This window comes from Lepisma saccharinum, chromosome 23 (genome assembly GCF_977018435.1).
Source record: "Lepisma saccharinum chromosome 23, izLepSacc3.1, whole genome shotgun sequence".
NCBI classification, from domain to species: Eukaryota; Metazoa; Arthropoda; class Insecta; order Zygentoma; family Lepismatidae; genus Lepisma; species Lepisma saccharinum.
In genome coordinates, this window is record NC_139251.1 from 55,989,649 (window position 1) to 56,012,231 (window position 22,583).

General features: G+C 38.2%; 1 long non-coding RNA gene across 1 annotated transcript in view; it reads left to right on the top strand.

Moving 5' to 3' along the window:
- The first annotated feature begins 4,086 nt into the window (after positions 1–4,086).
- Positions 4,087–22,583, top strand: part of LOC146005386 (uncharacterized) — a 75,090-nt gene continuing 56,593 nt past the window's right edge. The window contains exon 1 of the long non-coding RNA XR_014444015.1: positions 4,087–4,184. This is a non-coding gene — a long non-coding RNA (uncharacterized LOC146005386). The remainder of the gene's footprint in view (positions 4,185–22,583) is intronic.

Genomic DNA, 22,583 nt, shown 5'->3' on the forward strand with positions numbered 1-22,583 from the left:
TTTTGCACTTTGAGAAGAAACTGATTAATATACGTGATGTCAAAAGTGCATTCTAACTAGTAAAACCATACAAGCGGTCATCATTTACCTTTATGCTCAATCGATATGTACCCTAAAGTTTGGGTAACAGGAATTCGTAATCATTAGAATAAGCAGAAATCGCTTAGCATAATTTCAACATTAGCTGCTTATCATTTTGAGTTTTTGAGTTTTCGTTTTAAGTGCACTTTATATACAGATAGGCTAATCGGGACTGGGCTTACAGTTTAAAGTGGAATCCGAACCTCTTGGACTTCCACCGGGTATCGAACCTTGATTACAAAGCGACGACGTCACCACTACACCATCCGGAGAGTCGCTTATCGTTCCCACCAGGGAATATTATCGACATGAAGGGTCATTATTATTAATGTATTATTAACCTAACCTAACCTAACCTAACCGACAGGACAATGGGAACCAAGGTAGGCAACATCACAAGCTCTGCCCTCCCATTATGAATTACCCTTCAAGTCGATATTATTCCCAGGTGGGAATTTTTTTGTGTAAGGCGAAACTGGAAAAGGCGAAATGGGATGTCCCGTTTCGCCTTAGAAAGTTCGTGTCACATAATTCATTTGAAATTGTATTTGGGGAGGTGAAAACGCAATAAGGCGAAACGGGATAAGGCGAAACGGGAGGACACGGTTTGAATGAAGATCTCTCCTACGACGAAATCAGGGTAAGGAAACAAATATTTCTGTATTTGCACACCACGTGCGTTACAGTGTTTTCACAGGACCTTTACAAATTGTCACCGATTCTTACAGTAAATTACTACAACAGGACCATAAAACATTTCCCAATGATACAATAAAGAATATTCTTGTTTTTAGAGAGAAACCATAAGCCTAAATGCCTAATCAATTTGCTGTAATAATTTCTCACAAATTATTAAATGAGAGAACCGTAGAACGTATAAAATAATTACACTTTGATCAATGTTGACTGAAAAGATCAGCAAATATGGTCTACTGAACAAATTCGGTACGGTAATGTTCCTGGCTCAAGTTCAAATTTCTCAACCAATTTCCTCCTTAGAATTCGCTTTGTTATAAATTGTATATCTCAGTACTTGCGCTTACGTGAATTTTCTTTACAATCACAATTCTACAGGAGACACTGGCGTACGCAGGATTTTTCTATTTGGGGGGGGGGGGCTGGAATTGTAAATGTGGATAGTTAAGGTGACCGTGCGTCCTGTTTTGACCGATATTGTGGATCTAACATCAAGGTTTCCTTTATTGATTGATTGAATTGATTTATTTTACCTTGCGTTTCTGCTAGTATTGGCTAATTGCGAAGATGAGGATGATAGATGATGAGATGGAGGGATAAGCACTAAACACAAGTCCCATACAGGATTATTCTGGACATGAGTTCAGACACCAGGACCTCGTTAGTCTGCAAAATGCAGTCCAGGGAAGTGAGTTTGACATTTTGGTGCACTTTAAATATGTCAAGATACAATATTGTCCTTCACAACATGGATTTAAGAGAATAGCATGGTTATACGAAACCTAGCTATGTTTAGTCGAAATTTGGATTGTAAATAATATTGTTTCTCTCTTTCTGGTATCCAGGAAAGGGGGAAAAATACTTTGAGCCATATTAATGTACCGACATATATATTTCCCTGGTTTCATTCGAAAAGAAGTCGAGTGTAGCGTCGCCATGATATGTCACAGTGTGCTTTATTTTAAAAACCAACCTGTCTAATGATTGATATATATATGCATATAAAGTGGCCGCGGGGCTCAGTCGGTAACGCGTCTGACTACCATGCTCAAGGTCCCGGGTTCGATCCCCGCCGGTTCAAATCCGGGAACTATTCTAACATTGGAAGCGGCCCCGGCGCCCACCCAGGGGGGTAAAGGCGGTCAGGGGCGTGATACTGATCACATCACCCCCCTCATGACCGGATCAAGAAAGTGTGGGGCGTTACCCCCACACCCCCTATACGCCTTCATGGCGTGGTGCTAAGCACAGGGGAGCACTTTACTTTTATATATATATATATATATATATATATATATATATATATATATATATATATATATATATATATATATATATATAACTTTCCCGCCACTGTTCACACTAGTCGGTTAAACCTGCTTCTTCTCCAAAAACAATGGGTAATTATTTTGGTGAATAGGTTAGGGACGTTCAAACAATACAATAATAATAGTAATACTTATTTTCACCTGCTTCTGGTATCGAGTGAATTATTAACTTACAATTAAATCACAAAGATTGCATGTTTTCGTCAAATATCTAGGTAAATATTCTTCCCTAACCTTCACGTTCATGTGTAATTGCAAATGAATTTACTGTGGAAAGCTTTGCAGTGGTGTAGATTTATAAATTTCTTGCAATAACTTGTTAACAATACCAAACATTACAAAATATTACAGTGTGCAACTGATCGTAAATTCTGCATGAGAAACAAAATGAGGTGTTCTTTAGAAACTCACATGTGCTAATTTCAGAAATAGAGTGGCCCAAAAAGCATGCATCACATACCTCAAACTTTCGTACCTTAGGTATAATAATGTACAGTATAATAGTCTGAAAGAATCCCAGGACATTAATAGGACATGAAGAAGTATACTTTGAATCATGAAGAAAAGGTACAAACAGTATTACGTTTGAGAATTTAAAAAATCGTACATGTTAATCAGGCACGTATACAGGAATTCCTCCCCACATTGTTTATTTCTCTTTCGAAATATCGTTTGTATTCTCTTTTTTTTTTCTCTCTCTCTCTCTCTCTCTCTCTCACCCACCATAGTTTCTTTCATGTCTCTTTCTATAATCCTATCACACTAGGTCTACCGCGATCGTGACCCTGATATCAGGGTCTCACTTATTGCACAACACTTGATCAACCTTGTGTTCTGGCGTCACGGGAGAAAGATTTTTAATTTTAGGCTAGATGCCTACGTTGTCAGGTTAAGGCTAGCTAGGTTCAGTTCTCTTAGCCTAACTAATAATTTTCCATTGTATCTATGCTAATGGAACCTAACCTCGTATGCATTCCTCGTCTGACGTCAGAACACAAGGTTGCTCAAGTGTTGTGGTGCAATAAGTGAGACCCCTGATATCAAGGGGTTTCGATACCCGGTGGAGGCACACAGTAGTTCGTTGCCATCCCACCAAACTGTAGTTCCAGTCCCGATTATCCTATTTGTGTACAATATTTGTATTTAGTTGAGCATCTATCCCGTGGAAACATTCATTTCATGCGTCAACTTTGGAACATTGTTATCCCTTCAAAAAAAATCTGTATAAACGAAAAGCGCTATCAAGGGACTCGGCGCCACAACCGATTGATAAACTGTGAATCATTTTGTAGATGGCCGCGCCACGGTTACAAGCATCTATCTCTGCTTTCATGCTCCACTCGGCCATTATTACTCAAGCATAATTAAGGCGGCAGACAGGGAGAGTCAATTAGCCTGGACTTACCCTAATCCATAAGATCCGACCCCACATCTTTTTTTTTCGACAGTCTTTTGTTTGGATAGTCTAGAGACGCCGTCGCTTCTACACTCGTGACTCATACAGAATCTTTGTCATAAAATCTCGACGTGCATCAGGCTGTAGAAAGAACTCCCTGATAACAGCATGTGGGAAGCGTGCCTAGACGCGTGCGAATGCCGTTTGTCAATTGTTCCCAAGCCGGTCGCGTGCCTCTTTTCCCCGTTTCCCAGGAACGGCACACGTCCTCCCCCCTGACGGCGGGAATCGGAAACTCAAGCGTGCTGTTCGGCGACTTGCTCGATATTTGTAAATGCGTCTTGCGAACGTGGGAACGTTGGTTTCCTTGGCTGAAAATGTGCTCGGTGGAAAAACACCGTGACTTTCCTTGCAGAACAAACAGCTCTTATGCCCTTTTTCCTCCCAAAGCCCTGTCCTTGAGGAAGGTTACATGCACTGTATAAAGAACTGCCCCTTCATGGTTTATCAGTAAAGTCGATGCGTTAAGAAATGGTACAAGGGGAACCGTATTCAGTGCAGGGATTGCATGATCGGTGACGTCAACACTGCATATGAAGGGAAGTTCGTAATTCTTCACATGTTTAGCTGTGTACAAGTTCTGTAAGCGGGAACCAGCAATGACAAGATATTGCAAGTGCAAGGTTAGTACTGAAAAGCATGTATTACATTTTTAGTGAAAACAGCACATTTTTTCATATAATTTCTTCCGGAAACACAAGTTCTTCCGTACTTTTTCCCCAAGTGGAAACAAAATCACGTGCTCTGGGCGAAGCGAAAGCGTGTGTATTTGTGGATTCGAGCAGCATCTCATAGATACTTGTAACGCAGTTGCAAGTAACTGTTACTTCATTTTAGAAATTCTAACTGAAACAAGGAGCGTAGCCAGGGTTTTATTTCGGGAGGGGCTCATCCTTTATCAGCACAGGCGTCGCCAGAAATATTTGTAAAGGGAGCAGGCCACTGATAAAATTTGATTAGTAGAAATAATTAATAATACTTATTACTTAGTATACTTACTTATTACCTCGGTTATTATTGTCATTTTACAATAAGAACTGTTATAAGTTATTAAACATAAACCACTTTTAATCTAAATTTATTTTTGTTATTTTTATTATTATTATTATTATTATAACGGGTGATTTTTTTAACCTGAATCATTTGAATATCTTGAAAAAAAATCATCCTACAAAAAAATGTTCCAAATAAAAAGTTTGGAGGGGGAAGTTTAGTGGTGCAACAAAAGAACACCCCCTCCCCCTCTTGTAGGTGGGGCGGAGGGCAACTTTGAAATTTCAAATAGAAACACCTATTTTTTATTACAGATTCGGATTGTACGGAAACAAATAATTACATAAGTTTTGTCTGAAACATTTTTTTCGATTCGTAATAGATGGCGCTATAATCGACAAATTTTCATTTCTTGAATGTTTACACTACAAGAGGGGGAGGGGGTGTTTTTTTGTTGCACCACTAAACTTCCCCCTCCAAACTATCAACTTTTTATTTGGAACATTTTTTTGTAGGATGATTCTTTTTCAAGATATTCAAATGATTCAGGTTAAAAAAATCACCCAGTATAAATGGAGAGACTTTTCTACTCCATCCATTATTTTTCTTACATTTTGTACAGTTAGTGTACTGACATTCACAATTATTGTATTTTGTTTTTAACTTTTACACATTACGTTAAAAAAAAGCCTTTACAAGATAGGGTTAAATTTTACTCATAAAGTTTGTATTGTGTGACTTCTCACAAAGAAAACTACACATTTTGGGAGCTGTGGATCCATTTATTCTTTGGATTAAGTGGTAGAATATAAAAATACATGTAAGTAACAAACGCCACGTGAACGGAACACTGCATAAAACAATGCATTACGTTCTCACCAATACCATAATCGCGCTACGACACCAGGGGTGTCTGATTCGAATCCCGGCCTGGGCATGGATGTTTGTGTGTCCATTCATCAATTTCATCATATCATCACTCATTTCCATCTTCGCAATTTAACCAAAAGTGACACAAAAGTGAAGTAAAAAAATCAAATCAATCAATCAACCAATCAACCAATATCATAAGAAATGGAACACGTAAATTTAGGGAAACACATGACTCTGCATTAAACTACATATCTCCTCAACCCCTGACTCTAAAGTCACGAAACAAAATCCAATCTCTAGAGGAAATCATAAGCTATGAATTTTGTTCAGCGATTTTAGGACGTAAATTACATAGTTTCTTATATATTTTCTGTTTTTTGTGTGAGAAACCAACTTTTACGCCAATTCTAAAAATTAAGGAAAATATTTGAATCTTTCTAATTCAATTAAGATTTAAGGTAGCTATATCAAACAAAAACCATAATTTAGCAAATTTTCTGTTCTTTCATTTTGGTTATGTTTACTGTTTGTGTACAATGCAGCGTTTTCGAGATATTATTTTTTTTAATTTCCAAGTTGAATTTTTGTCGCCATTTTCCAAGATGGCGTATTTTCGCCAAACATTTGGATAGCGGATTTTTAATATATTATTTATTCATTTGTGTTGCAATTATTTCCGGGTGAAACCGTATATTTCCTCTACTAAATTGTATCGATCACAGACATGACCGTTGCAAAAATAATTTCGGAAAGAAACATAGATGGCAGCACATAGGAAGAGAACATAAGTGCATTGTTGAAGGATAAGTGTCGATTCAGTTAAAGAGAAAATATGATTAGAAAGTGTGGAAATAATGAAGGCAATGTGTAAGAGTAGGAAATAGATAACTAACTAACTAACTCCCTAGCCTTCTTAAACCCGAAGGTTCATGGCTGCAGCAACACAGGCCTTCCATCTGTCCCTATCTTGAGCAAGTTCTATATACTCTTTTCCATCCCTACCGATTTCCCTTAGGTCCATCTCAACGTTGTCCCTCCATCTTCGTCTTGGCCTTCCTACAGGTCTCTTACCATCAGGTTTCCCAACAAGAATCCTGTAAACTCCTCTTTCCTCTCCCATTCGTGCCACGTGGCCTGCCCACCTAAGTCTTCTTGATTTAATTATTCTAATAATATCTGGACATGAATACAAATTATGTAGTTCTAAATTATGTAACCTTCTCCACTCACCTGTCTCGTCATCAATTTTAGGTCCAAAGATTTTCCTAAGGATCTTATTTTCAAATACTCTCAATTTATGTTCCTCTTTCAATGTAAGGGACCAAGTTTCACATCCATATAATACTACAGGCAAAATTACTGTTTTGTATATTTTAACTTTTACTTTCTTAGATATTAAACGAGAAGACAAAAGTTTATGAAGAGAGAAGTAACATGCATTTCCTGAATTAAGCCTACTTTTTATTTCCTCTTTAATACGCGTATAATTTTCATTTGTTAATATTACTCCTAAGTATTTGAATTTGGAAACTGGTTCAAACGAGTTGTTATCAATAATTAGATTTTGATTATTACCTAACACTTGGTTTCGGCCTGTAACCACATATTTAGTTTTCTCTTTGTTAACTTCCAAACCTATCTCTTTAGCAGTTTTGAAAAATATTTTAGCATTATTGTTAATTGTATTCACATCATCCCCCAGTAAGTCTACATCATCTGCATATGCTAACAACTGAGTCACACCATTTAATTTTAGTCCTTCTTTAGTTTCTTTTACCTTCCTAACAGCATATTCTAAGGCAAAATTAAAGAGCAATGGAGATAATGCATCTCCTTGTTTTAACCCATCATGAATTGTAAATTTGTCAGATCAGACATATTATTACCCACACGAATTTTACTTTCTGTTTCACTGGTGCATATTTTTATCATACTAACAAGCTTCTTAGGTATTCCAAACTCTACTAATATATTATATAATTTATCTCTTTTGACCGAATCATATGCTTTTTTGAAATCAATGAATAGCTGATGGACATTTTGATTATATTCCCACTTTTTTTCAAGTGTCTGTCTGATGTGAAAAATTTGATCTGTAGTTGATCTGTTACGTTTAAATCCACATTGATAATCACCTATAATTTCATTAGCATATGGAGTTAGTCTTGTTAAAAGAATGTTAGACAATATTTTGTATGTTGTTGAGAGTAGAGAAATTCCACGGTAATTATTGCAGTTCATTTTATCACCTTTTTTAAACACAGGAACAATTATGGATTCTTTCCACTGTTGAGGGATTTCTTCTTTATTCCATATTAAACAAATTAATTTATGAATTTGACATATCAATGAATTTCCACCATATTTAATTAACTCAGCTGGTATTAAATCAATGCCAGGTGCTTTGTTATTCTTTAGCCTTTTAATAGCATCTTTAACTTCAGTCAAGTTAGGTTCTGGAACTAAAGGTTCTGCTGTGTGTACTTCATTTACTTCTGATTTATCTCCTACGTGGACATTTAAAAGGTCATTAAAGTAGTTCTTCCATCTATTTAGAATATCGCCTGGGTCAGCTAGAAAATCACCGTCTTTATCTTTTATCAAGTTTACTTTAGGTTGCCACCCCTTTCTAAACTCATTTACACCTTTATATAAATCTCTGATATTTTTATTTTTGCTGTTTGTTTCAATTTCGTTAATTTTGGTTTTCAAGTAATCTCTTTTTTTACTTCTAAACGTGCGGTTAACTTCTCGCTTTATTCTATTGTAATTGTTTAGATTTGTATCATCAGAGTTATTTAACCACTTAAGTCTAGCCTGATTTCTTATTTCTATTAGATTATGACATTCATTATCAAACCATGGCTTACTTTTTCTTGGTTTATGGTATCCTATACTTTCTTTAGCTGCTGATTCTATTGCATTACGTATGTGCTCCCAATTCTTATTTATGTCTGTTTCATTTATATTTTCATCATCATTTAAATCCTGCAAAACATCAAATCTATTTGACAGTTTAATTTGGTAATCTTTCTTAATTCTTTCATCAGTAAACTTTCCTGTATCAAATTTTAGAACTTTTAGATTCTGTTGCTTATGATTTATCACTGAGAGCCTTTCTCTTAATTTAGCAATTACTAAATAATGGTCACTGGCACAGTCAGCACCTCTATGTGTACGAACGTCAATTATACTAGTATGCCTTCTCTTATCAATGAGAATATGATCTATCTGATTATGAGTTTTACCATCTGGAGAAGACCAGGTATATTTATGGATATCTTTATGTTTAAAAGTGGTACTTTTCACAATTAAATTCTTTGAGGTTGCAAAAGTAATCAATCTTATACCATTATCATTACTTAATTCATGAAGACTTTCTTTACCAATCGTGGGTTTAAATGTCTCTTCTTTGCCAATCTGTGCATTACAGTCACCTAACAGAATTTTCATATCATACTGAGAAAATTTATCAAAGACCTGTTCTAACTCTGTATAAAAATCATCTTTAGTATTATCATCTTTATCTTCCGTTGGTGCATGTATGTTTATTAAAATAATTTTACACCACCTACCCTGTAAAACTGCATATGATATCCTATCATTAATAAATTCTACTGTTTTAAGAACCGAGATAATTCTGTTATTTATAAAAAAGCCTGTTCCAAAATTATGATTTTCAGTACCACCATAGAAAAAAGTATAATTTTTAGTTTTACAATTCCCTTCTCCTGGCCACCTAACTTCCTGGACAGCTACTACATCTAATTTATACTTAACTATCTCATTAACTGTACACTGAAATGCCCCAGGCCGGTAAAGGCTCAGAACATTCCAGGTGCCTAATTTAATATCCTTATTCCTAACGTAGATCTTATCCTTAGTCCAGGGACCTCCCAAAGTAGTCCCCACCCGGAGATCCGAACGGGGGACTATTTTACCTCCGGAATATTTTACCTTGGGAACATCCATGGCCTTATATTGCTGTTTCTTGACATTTTTTTTTACAGTGCAGAGTTGTCAGCTCTACGCCTAACCCCCAATATGAATGGAGGAACTACTACACAAGACAAACACAAACACATTATACAGCACAATTACTACATAAGACGAACACAAACATATTAGACAGCACAACTACTACACAAGAGACACACAAACACATCACAACTATGACACAATATAAACACAAACACACCACAACTACTACACAATATAAACATAAACAAACTACACACCACAACTACTACACAAGACAAACACAAACAAATTAGACAGCAGAACTACTACGCAAGACAAAACAAACATACTAGACAGCACAACTACAACACAAGACACATATATACATATCACCGATACTACACAAGACAAACAGAAATACATTAGACAGCATAACTACTACATAAGATAAACACAAACACACTAGACAGCACAACTACTACACAAGACAATCCCAACCACACTAGACAGCACACCTACTACACAAGACAAACCCACATACAAGCACACCACAACTACTACACAAGACAAACACAAACACATTAGACACCACAGCTACTACACAAGACAAACTCATACACTACACAGCACAACTACTGCACAAGACACACAAACACATAACAACCACTACACAAGAAAAAAAAACGCACAAAGAAAATGTTCGGACACTAATTTTACAAGATCTAATTTTAAGAATGTGTTTTTGTCGACAGAATGCATAAAGTGTTTGGCAATGATACTAGTTCATTTCTTATAGTGTATGTGGATGATATTATCATATTTTCATCATCACTGTAAAGTCATTTAAAACATTTGGACTACGTGTTGAAAACTTTGAAAGAAGTAAATGTGTCCATCAAATTATCGAAGTGCACATTTTGTAAAACTGAAGTGAAGTTTCTTGGTCACATAGTATCAGGTGAAACCATCGCTGTAGATCCAGAAAGAAATCTAGCAATAACTGAATATCCTACTCCAACAAATAGAAAAGCGTTAAGAAAATTTTTAGGAATGGTAAATTGGAGGAGAAAATTTGTGGATAAGTTTGCAAAGAAAAGAACAAGAGATTATAAAAATTACAAAAATGTACACAATACATACAAATATGTAAGTATAAACTGGAAATATAATTGTTATAATATCGTACTTGCTTTGAAGCGAGGGAAATTTTTACAAAGATAAACAACTTTGATGGAAAGAAAGAATGATTATATTGTCACAAAGAGAGCCTACTGCTCGCGCAAGACTAGTTCAGCTTGTTATCGCACAACCTTTCATTAAGACCAACAATATTTTCTTTGTAACAATTTTTGGTCAAAAAAAACCTGATGAATCATTTATATTTACCCTGTATAGTTATTTACATACATGTAGCTATAGACTACGGAAATACAAGGTAACAAAAAAAAGCTCTTGCCATTCTAGAGCAGTGATAAACAAAGAGCAATACAGTGGAGAGTACGTACCTTTAGGTTTCTAAGTAATCTCCATCAGCATCCAACACCTTTTGCCAACGTTCCTGCAGATGCACAATACCCTGGTGATAAAACTCAGTGGGCTTGGATGCAAAGAAGTCCGTGAGTGCGTTCCGCAGGTCTCCCTCATTTGCGAAGGATCTCCCACGGAGGTGGTTGTCGAAGGAATGAAACAGGTGGTAATCTGTTGGTGCAAGGTCCGGTGAATATGGTGGATGGCACAGTGTCTACCAGCTAAGTTCCTGAAGGGTCTCCCGGGTCCCCTTTGCCACATGTGGCTTTGCATTGTCGTGCAGGAACAGCACACCCTTGCGATTCACCAATGCCGGCTCCTTCTGCCGCAATGCACGGTGCACCCTTTGCAACGGCTGAGAGTAGAGGTCAGCAGTGATGGTCTGACCAGGAGGAAGGAGCTCGTAATGCACCACATGCCGACAATTCCACCATACAGAGAGCATAACCTTTTGTGGGTGCATAGGTGGTCTCGATGTGTAAGGAACAGGGTCACGTGGCGACAACCAATGTCTGGTACATTGGGAGTGTCATAGAGGACCCACTTTTCGTCACCAGTGAGCAAGCGATCAAATATGGGTGTGTTCAGGTGCCGAGTGAGCAAGGACAAACAGGCTGTCACTCGTTGTTCATTGTTGGCTGCCAACAATGTGTGGGGTACCCACTTGCTTAACTTGTATGACTTCCCTATCCCATGCAGGTAGTCTGACTGTTTCAGCGGAAACATGGAAGTTTCTGCAAGTTCATCACATGTTAGACCACTGTCCTCCTCGATGGTTGCTTTCAGGGCCTCATCATCCAACACATGTGGTCGTCCACTGCGAGGTTCATCCGAAAGGCTCACATCTCCTGAACGGAATTTCTGGAACCAATGCCTGGCAGTGCGTTTGATCACGGCATTCTCCCCAAATGCCTGGCAAAGAGTAGGAAATAGATAGAAAGAAAAAATATAAGTGGTTTTTATCATCCAACAAGTTCAAGCCTAGAGTCAATTGACACGCATAAAGAAGTATAATAAAGTTAAATTAACTTTAAGACAGTAACATTGCAAATCATTGAGACATTTAAATTAACTGTTATTTTGATATCATTACGTAGGTATTAAATAAATGCATACCTACAATAAACATATGCTACAGTAATACTTAAAGTAGTTCAAATAAAGGCTATTATTTTTTCTTTTTTAAAACCGTATATATGTAACATGGTGAAGGTTTTAATTGGGAGTGGAAAGTAGGAGCGGGGGGCCAGGGTGGATAGTAAGGGGGCACCAAAAATCCGCCTCGCCCAGATGAAAATTTTATCTCGAGTCGCCCCTCGGTGTATCAGTCCACGAAATTGTCTTTTCAACTCCAGTAATTATTGTTTCAGAAATGCCAAGAGTTGACACGGGCAGATAGACAGACATCCTATAAGTGTACCTTTTTTTTCTTCCAGTTTTTGCTCATTACTAAAAGTTACGTATATGAACTGTTCACCATGAGCAGCATCTGCATCGAACCGTTCACCACGAACTGTTCCAATTATAAACCGTTCATCATGAAACCAATCAACATGAACGATTCTCATAGTGCACTGCCATCTATGAACAATAATTACTACTTATTTTGAACTATTCCATATTGGTGAGCGATTCGAGCCTCGAGGTTAATTTCATCTATTTTGTGCAATAGTATTTTGAGTGATTTCTCTACCACTATTGGCTAAGAACAACGATGGAGTGATCATTAGATGAATTCACAAGAGAGGCGCTCATAAACAGTATTCAATCCAGTCACTTTCCTCTGAAAGTGTATCAAACTTCATGTAAAGGGGGGGGAGGGGGCTCATACGCATCAAATTATAATACCAATAAAACAATACTAATATTTTAAATTTCTGCTTGCCTCTGATATGTAATTAAATTAAATTAAATTACGTGTAAATTTAGATAAGACTGCACAAGCTTTTCACCACCAGTCCACAGGAAATTCTTGACTGACTAACCATTAACATAGCTGCAAGAAGTTGAAATCCAATACAACAATAGAAGTTCAAATTGCACCATCCCTGTATAGGCGTGTTCTCTGTTGAGTTTCAACCAAACGCAATTTTATTAAATATTATATTTAGCAGTTATTAAAAATTGACGATATTTAAATTAGATCATTATTTTGACTTTTAATTATGAAGAAGACTACATCAGTATTAAAAAACAGCCACAAAAAATACGACCACGGTGGCTCAGTGGTTAGCGTTTCTGGTTATGAAAACCCGTTTTAAGTATATATATAAAAAAATATTTAAAATGTAAACAACTCAAAGTTGAATGTTTATTCCTTCAAGAAGATTGGTGAAATGAGAATTGATGACGTATTTATAGTTTACATTCTACATTAAATCAAAACCAAGGAATGCCAAAAGTGAATATTGTTGCCAAATTTCTTATCTATTGTTCGAATGCCGTGCCAGGTTATTAAAATTTTCACGAGAGGGGAACTTTTCCCCCAGGGCCACATCATAAATTCATCACTGCTCACAAATAAACACGCATGCCCAACACAGGACTTACAGCAGTGATGTTCCGTACACTATAAGTTTACGTCTACATGCGTTGTCTACACGTAATCTACGCGTAGATTACATTGGGTTGTAGTTTACATAGACTACGTAGACAATCTAAAGTGTATTAAAATTAATTTTAAAGGCTTTCATGAAAGGAAATTAACATTTCCAACTATGTTAGTTCCTATCGAACTGACAACAATCCTATTTACAACAAAATGTATCTTCTCTTCTATCAACAACTATGGAAGAACATAAATTGTATGCAAAAGACAACAACAGATGGCAGTCGTGAGGCAAGAGTGGCCTTTTTCCCAAAAAAACACTAGAATATTTCCTATGTTAGGTTTTTCCTAGGTGAGAAATTGTTCGAATTTGGAAGAAAGAGTATGGAAAGTTCTCCTCACACATCAGCAACTGATACGCAGTATAATTGTCTTTTTATTCCACGGCGCCCTTTGCTAAGTTATTACCTTTCGCCATGTTGTTTACATAGATTACGTCATCTACGTGTATAAAATAGTCTACGTGTAGAATGTAGACTATCGTTGTTTACGCGTAGACGCACATCACTGACTTACAGTGAATTTACAGTGATGAAATTGTCAGTCGACAACTCAAGGTGGTTTGGTTTATTTTACTTCGCCTTTTGTGCCACGTTTGACTAATTTGCGAAGATGCGGATGAGTGATGATATGATGAAATTGATGAATGGATACTCAGAAAAATCAATGCACAAGTCGAGACCCGGGACCCCTGGCGTCCTAGCGCGATGTGCTAACCACTTCACCACGGGGGCCGGCTCAAGGAACTTGGCACAGGAGCAGCAGCAAATTCATCCAATCATAATCGTCGCGATTAACGTACAGGGGTACAAAAGCAATGATTGGCAATTTTCATTAAGCAAGCAGCCGACCTAGATGCCAATGGATTTACATGACTTTAATTGGAATGCAAAATTAAAATACAAAATGTGCTTTATTATTTGTTACGACCTCAATGAATTAATTGATTTGGCTTATTTCACTTCGCATTTCTGCCACTTTTGGCTAATCGCGACGGTGAGGATGAGTGATAATATGATGAAATTGATGAAGGGACACTAACAAAGAGCGCCCAAACCGGAATTTGAACCCGGAACCCCTGCCGTTGTATTGCGTGGTGCCAACCACTTCGCCACGGAGATCGGCGGTTAGCGAGGGGAACAGGAGGACGCGTCCCCCAATGATCCGGGACATAGTTACGTGTGTAAGATATTGGTATATTATCCAATGAAAGTTTGAAGATTAAGTCCACTTTATTTACAGATAAGCTGATCGAGACTGGTCATCGAACCCGGACCACTTGATTACAAGGCGACGACGTTACCACTGTGCCATCCAAAGTAATGATACTCACAAACCTCAGGGTTGATCACTTTGAAAGAATCAGCTTCGAATATGAATCGTTCACCACGAACGGTTCTGTCGCGAACTGTTCGCACCGAGCCGTTCACATCGAACGATTCACATTATGAACCGTTCAAAACGAATGAATCATCCAATCCATAGAATTTCCCTGTGTTAGGAGATAGTGCGGCAGAGTGCAACATCATGGGGAGGGGCGGGGGTTTCCTCCTACCAGCTGTCTTGACCTAAAAAATCCCCCCACCAAAAATTTCATGGGGAAGGGTGTTAGTTGTAACAACAAAAATAGGAAATTCGTTTTGATTTGAATTGTAACCTTATCAAGGATAATATTGAAAATGCACACAGGGAATGTGGGTGTTCCTATGATTTCGCGCTTCCTCCTACTCTCTCTCTCTCTCTCTCTCTCTCTCTCTCTCTCTCTCTCTCTCTCTCTCTCTCTCTCTCTCTCTCTCTCTCTCTCTTACAAGATAATATTAACAGGTCAATGCCAAAAATTAGGGTGCGGATTTATGGGATAAAAAACTCTGAAATATGCACGTAAATAGGCAACAAGATGATGAGATGTGGTACGTATAAGGCACTATAAATAAAAAAAAAATAAAATAATACTAAAAAGACACTAAAATATAAAAGAACATTGAACATGAACTTATTTCAATTTTCTTCTTCAAAGGCACAGTTATACTGTATCAGAATTACCATTTATCATTTAGCATTACATTCATTCATGTGTATATTATATGGATGCGAAACTTGGCCCCTTACATTGAAAGAGGAACATAAATTGAGAGTATTTGAAAATAAGATCCCTAGGAAAATATTTGGACCTAAAAGGGATGAGGAGACAGGTGAGTGGAGAAGGTTACATAATTTAGAAGTACATAATTTGTATTCATATTCAGATATTATTAGAATGATTAAATCAAGAAGACTTAGGTGGGCAGGCCATGTGGCACGAATGGGGGAGAAAAGAGGAGTTCACAGGATTCTTGTTGGGAAACCTGATGGTAAGAGACCAGTAGGTAGACCAAGGTGAAGATGGAGGGATAATGTTGAGATGGACCTAAAGGAAATTGGTAGGATGGGAAAGAGCATGTAGATCTTGCTCAGGATGTGGAGAGATGGAAGGCCTGTGTTGCTGCAGCCATGAACCTTCGGGTTTGGGAGGGCTTAAGAGTTAGTTAGTTCATTCATTCATTGTTTTCTGCCCAGGGATATGTCTTTCCTTTCAGCCTCCATGGTCTTCGATCTTCAGCTCTTCGCTTTGTAGCAGCGTACGACCCATTTATTTTGGTGTCAATCATTTGGAATCTTCTTCTTCCCAGGCTGTTCTTTCCTCGACCATTCTTTAGGATACAGTTTATTCTCATCCAGAGACCAACCAATATATTTTTCTATTCATGATTATCTCCAGCATTGATCTCTTTTCCCCAACTCTTTCCAGCAATGTTTCATTCACTCCGTAGCCAAAGTTCCAGAATTTCCAGTCGCTTTTTCTCACTTGCCTCAGTCTCCATGTTTCCGTAGAGCTACACTCAGTGATGTGCAGTAGACTATAAGTTTACGTCTACATGCGTTGTCTACACGTAATCTACGCGTAGATTACATTGAGTTGTAGTTTACGTAGACTACGTAGACAATCTAAAGTGCATTAAAATTAACTTTCAAGGGTTTCATGAAAGAAAGTAACATTTTCAACTATATTGGTTCCTAACGAAATGTTACGACAAAATTTATCTTCTCTTCTATTATCAACTATGGAAGAAGATAAATAGTATGCAAAAAACAACATCAGATGGCAGTTGTGAGGCAAGAGCGGTCTTTTTCCCATAAAACACTAGAATGTTTCCTATATTTGGTTTCTTCGTACATGAGAAATTGTTCTAATTTGGAAGAAAGAGTATGAAAAGTTATCCTTACACATCATCATCTGATACGCAGTATAATTTTCTTTTAATTCCACGGCACCCTTTGCTAAGTTATCACCTTTCGCCATGTTGTATACATAGATTACGTAATCTAAGTGTATAAAATAGTCTACGTGTAGAATGTAGACTATCGTTGTTTACGCGTAGACGCACATCACTGGCTACACTCCATACATTTCATTAGTATTTTCCTCGGTTCTTTGTTCATAGAGCCACAGGTTTTTTTTTTTACTTTCTATTGAAGACTTCCTTCGCCTTTGCTATTCTTACTTTTATTTCTTGACTTCATCTCGTATCCCTGCTTATGATTAGAAGTGGTCACCCTCCGGAGGGCGACCCTCATGACTGCAGACCTCACCCTCACCCTCCAAAGACTTGTGAGGATGAGGGTGAAACGGCGAGTCGTGAGGGTGAGGGAGAGTGAGGGTGGGGGCGAAAGGCGAGTCGTGAGGGTGAGGACGAGTGAGGGTGAGGACGAAAGTCGAGTCGTGAGGGTGAGGGCGAAAGTCGAGTCGTGAGGGTGAGTGCGAATGAGGGTGAAAGGCTAGTCGTGAGGGTGAGAATGTGTGAGGGTGAAGGCGAAGTGGAGTCGTGGCTGTGAGGGCGTGTGAGGGTGAGGGTGAAAGGTGAGTCGGGAGGGTGAGAGTGAAAGGTTAGTCGTGAGGGTGAGGGTGTGTGAGGGTGAGGGCGAGATCGAGCCGTGAGGGTGAGGGAGGTTGAATGAAAATGACTACCTCAGCTTATGATGCATGCAAGATATTTAAGGCTGTCTACTTAATCGATTCTCTTGCCTCTGATACTCACATTTGCCTTCCTCTGCTTTCTTCCGATCACCATTGCTTACGTTTTATTCACATTCATTTTCATCCCAGTTTATAAAGAAAAGTGCTCTAACGATTCGCAAACTATTAATACTGGGACAGCTGGTGGGAACACCTCGGGTGTGGTTTGCAAGAAAATTGCTAGCTGCGGGGATACCTTCCCCGCACCCCCCACTAACTCTGAGCACTCATCTATATAGATAACCAACCACCTTATTTATTTTCACACGCACAACAAAGCAAATGAGTTCTGATTGACTACTAGAAGCTTTCAGCTGGGTGGGAGTGGGGGAGGGGCAGATGAAGAAGGGGTGATTTGCCGCCGTTTTGTCTAAGTTACAAACCGGCTGTCCAGTGTGTCGGAGAATAGGCATTTTAGGCACGATTAAGCAAAATAGGCGCTAACTCTTAAATAGGCATTATAAAAATGCGTTTTCGGGCTACAAACACCATAAAACGAACTTAACACATTAAAGCCTATGTTTTACTACTAGGGAATAAAAAAGGCAAATAGGCAAAAGTGAGTAACTAGTTATAAGATAAGACGAATAATATTTAATTACAAATAATAATTTTAACAGCGCACCCTACCAATAAGAATATATGCAGAATAATATAAAACTAGAATGAAAGGCAAATTTAGGAATGAAATATAATTGAAAATCTAAGCAAAGAAATATGATAAAACTATTTGAACTATTTTGTGATTTATGGATATTTTTAACCAGATTGTAAAGAAATTAGTTTGCTTTGATCTGGTTGATCTTACTTCGCTTTGGCTAATCACGGAGATGAGGATGAGTGATGATGTGATGAAATTGATGAAGGGACACTCACAAAGAACACCCATGGCCAAGCCGGGATTGGAAGGCAAGAGCGCGCTGTGCTATGACTAGGGAACGGAAGTTTAGGTAAATAAATGTTTTTTTTTCTGCGATAAGATAGACCCCTCGTTTTCGCCAAAATTCTGATCATAGCCTCATATGTCAACACAGCAAATTTTATTTTACATAAAAACACATTTCCCAGTTTTCCGTATGTAAATACATATTTTGCGAATTTTCATCTTAAATACATCAAATCGCTCATTGACTTCAGCTACCTCGAAATCCTCGAAGGAAAAATGTTTATTGTCCGCACCTCTTTCATATCGAGAATTAGGTTTGTTTTGTCTTTGAACACGCTCGCTGGCACACTTCTGGCGCCTTGCCTACGATCGTATTGGGGGAAAATATTACCCCACTGGATCTAACCCTCAACTGCTAATGTCTAAATGTAGAGAAGTTTTGGGGAAAAACCAAGGTTTTTGTGCCAAATTGCACGTGTTTTGGAAGGAGGTGAAGTAGAGGAAAAGGAAGCTTTGGAAAACTTCAGCGTCAGTGGCATTTCGTGCTTCAAATATGCAAGAATTGTTGTTGTGACGTGGAGCGATCTTTCTCACAATATAAGATGCTTTTTAGACATAATCGTCACAGATTTACAATGGAGAATTTAGAAAAAACTATGGTAATCCACTGCTACTTTTCCAAAAAAAAAAATAGCTCACTAAGGGTAAGCATTTAGAAACTGATTTCAGCTGTTTAAAATACATGTAATATTTTGTTTTTGCTACCAAATGTTTGTTTTTTTTGTCATATATTTTCAACATTTATGACACATAAAATAAATTAATATTTCTGAGTTTTTTTTTTAGCACATAATGTTCCGTTCCCTAGCTATGACTCCGCTATCGAAGACGGCAGAGAATATCCTGGTCGCCAGAACAACCGCGAAAGTGAAATTTTCGCGGTTATGCCTCTCGCGCATATTCATTCGCGTTCAATCCTTTTCGCGCTTAATCTGCGAATATCCCTGTAGCAGAAGGCAGGGAAGTGCACGTTCCGAGTTGATTTGCAAGAGTCTCGTCTTCGGCAAGCCAAGGAGAGAGATCAAGAGGCAACGAGATTGCACCTGAAGACGTCACGTGCAGACACGTGGGTTCCCCGGGTCTGTTTCTCGCGGCTACCTGAGCCTCCTTTTCCCAGCACGTCCCAGCGGCACGGCTGCTCTTGCAAAGGTCAGATAAGCAGGCGAGGGAAAGCCGACGGAAGCACGTATGAAGCCACGTCCGACCTGCAGAGCCGCACACCGTCGCCTTTTTCACCCTTTGTTCGTGTGAATCGTCTGTTTGCTGCGCTGAAAGGGTCAAAGTGGGCAGCGGAAGACTCGGTGTTCAAGGACCGACGGGAATTTGATACTCGGAGCAGGAGTTTTCACTTGCGTTTCTTAATTTTCACTTGATTTCTCTCCTACAGGGAAGGCCTGTTGGGTTCATTAACATAAATAAAGAAATTCGACACGTTTTATTTGCATTTTCTTCGTGGGGCTGGCCAACGAAAGCTAATGTAGGTGGCAGCACGTTCTCAAACTTTGATGGGCAATTGTTTTCCCATTTAAATTCATGGAGGATTTGATGTTGAACGTGCTGTTATTATTGCAAGCTTAACTTCAGAAATTATGTCGGAGCATGGTAGATGAATAATCAGTGTTGTAATACTATAATAATAGAATTTTAAAACAGATGATCGTTAACAACAGAAAAGATATTGTAACCTAAAAAGAACTTAACATTTGCTTGTATTTGTTAACGTCACTTGAAACTTGCACAGTTTTAGTGCTTCATTGTTGTGAGTCCGTTAAGAAATTATACACAATAATTCCGCACGACTGTACTTTTATTTTGTATAGTTGTTATTAATAACTTATTCTTTTCTTACATGACATCACACTTTTCGGCATGGCTAGTGAATGCGATCCACTGTTTTGTATATAACATTGATCGAGACAAATAGTTATTACAAAAAACATCTAATCTTTTGTTTCATGTTTCGCAATCTCTAAGGCGTTCTTATTTATAGGAATTATATATTGAAAGTGTTGTAACCTAAAAATATAAAGGACGAAAGTACAAGGGGAAAATGCGTGCTTAATACACAAGGAAAACGTATGTCAACGTTAAATTATTGAATAGGGTATAGTGTATAATAATAAATATCGTGCGCATACGCACTTGTTACATTTTCTCTGGATATTTGGGTGAGTTTCTCCGATTCCAACCTCCACCGTTGAATTACTCATACTCTCAACCAGGAAAACAAAAACGAAACGTTAGTGTAGAATTTAAATTTCTGTATTCTCGACCCATGGCAGCTAAGGACGACCAAAATGACGTCAAGTTTAGTGCTCTTTGTGCATAAACATACGATATTTAATACGTTCGAGCTATCCTGCCGTTGCGTTTTTAACATATTAATTCTTAGGTTAGGAGAGTGTAATTTTTGGAAACTTATAAGACTTGCTACGTAATTTTAAAAGTTTAATAAGTACAATTTTATTATCGATTCTCACGAGAAACTCTTACCTTCGGCGAAAATAACGTTTGAATAGCCACTCTATAACTCTCCAATGTAAAGCTTAGGGTAACCAAATGACGAACGAAATTCTCTTGGGACACAACGAGCCTAGCGCCGCTATCGAAAAAACCTTGGCAAAACCCCATTCGTGCCTATGTTGTTCTATTACGTCGTTGCACATGAAATGTCGGATTTCGGGATGACGAACTGCGAACCCTAGGGGAGTTTGATACTCGCCAAAACTGTAAGGGACGTAGTGACATATGACGAAAAATGGATATTATATGATAATCGGCGCCGCTCTGCGCCGTGTCCTCCCGTTTCGCCTTATTCGCCCCAATAGAATTGCAAATGTTGACACGAACTTTCTAAGGCGAAACGGTACATCCCATTTCGTCTTATTCTCTTTCGCCTTACACACAAAAAATGTCCCGACTTGAAGGGTAATTCATAATGGGAGAGCAGAACTTGTGATGTTGCCTATCTTGGCTCCCATTGTCCTGTCGGTTAGGTTAGGTTAGGTTAATAATACAGTAATAATAATGATCCTTCATGTTGATAATATTCCCTGGTGGGATTTTTTTTGTATGTAAGGCGAAATGTGATGTACAGTTTCGCTTTAGAAGTTCGTGTCACATAAATCACGCGAAATTGTATTGGGAGAGGTGAAAACGCAATAAAGCGAAACGGGCAGTAATCCTCTGCGCAATGGATGCTGATGAGGTCTCTAAACCTAGGAAGAAAATGGTGACTGTTTGGTGATGTGCTGCTGGTATTATTGACTCTTCGTTCTTGAAAACTTGCAAAACAGTGAATGCTGCACCTAGTTGGATGAAATACAAGTTAAGCAGCCTTGATGGTCAATAGATATGAAGTTTCAATGCCTCATGTACACGACAACGCGAAGCCACATGTATGCAAAAACTACACAGCTTGCCCTATGAGACTCTTCCGCATCCACCATACTCACCAGATAGCTTTCCAACTGAATATAACTTTTTAAAGCATTTGGACCATTTTTTGGCGGCAACAAGGTCTACCAATAAAGCAGCTGCCAAAAGCGCCTTTGAGAAGTTTCTTCAGTCCAGAACATCCAACTTCTACGGAACTGGCATTAATCCACTAGTATCTCGTTAGGAGAAGTGTATACCCTCGAATGGCGCCTATTTTGATTAATAAAAGTTCCTTTCTACCGAGTTACTGTTGTTTGAAGTTTCACTACCAAATCTTACATTTCATGTGCAACAACCTAATACATTTGGAAGTAGCAATGCCAGAGACGTCATTAAACGTGAGCAATCTCGTGAAACTTCCGTGACACGTGCAGCTTGTGTTGCTTCGCTAGTAAAGGTTGCATTTATTTCTGAAGATTGGTTTCCAAATGACACGTGTGGTGTGTCGCTTCAGTCTCAACCCTTTGGGTTAAACCCTTCCAACTAAGGGTTGCACTTTGGACTCGATTCATGAGCACAATTTGTGGTCTCGTTCCTTACTCACAATCTGTTTGGAAAACCTGGAAAGTCAGTGAATTTACTTCTTCTGGAAAAGTCAGGGAAATGTCAGGATTTTACTGCGT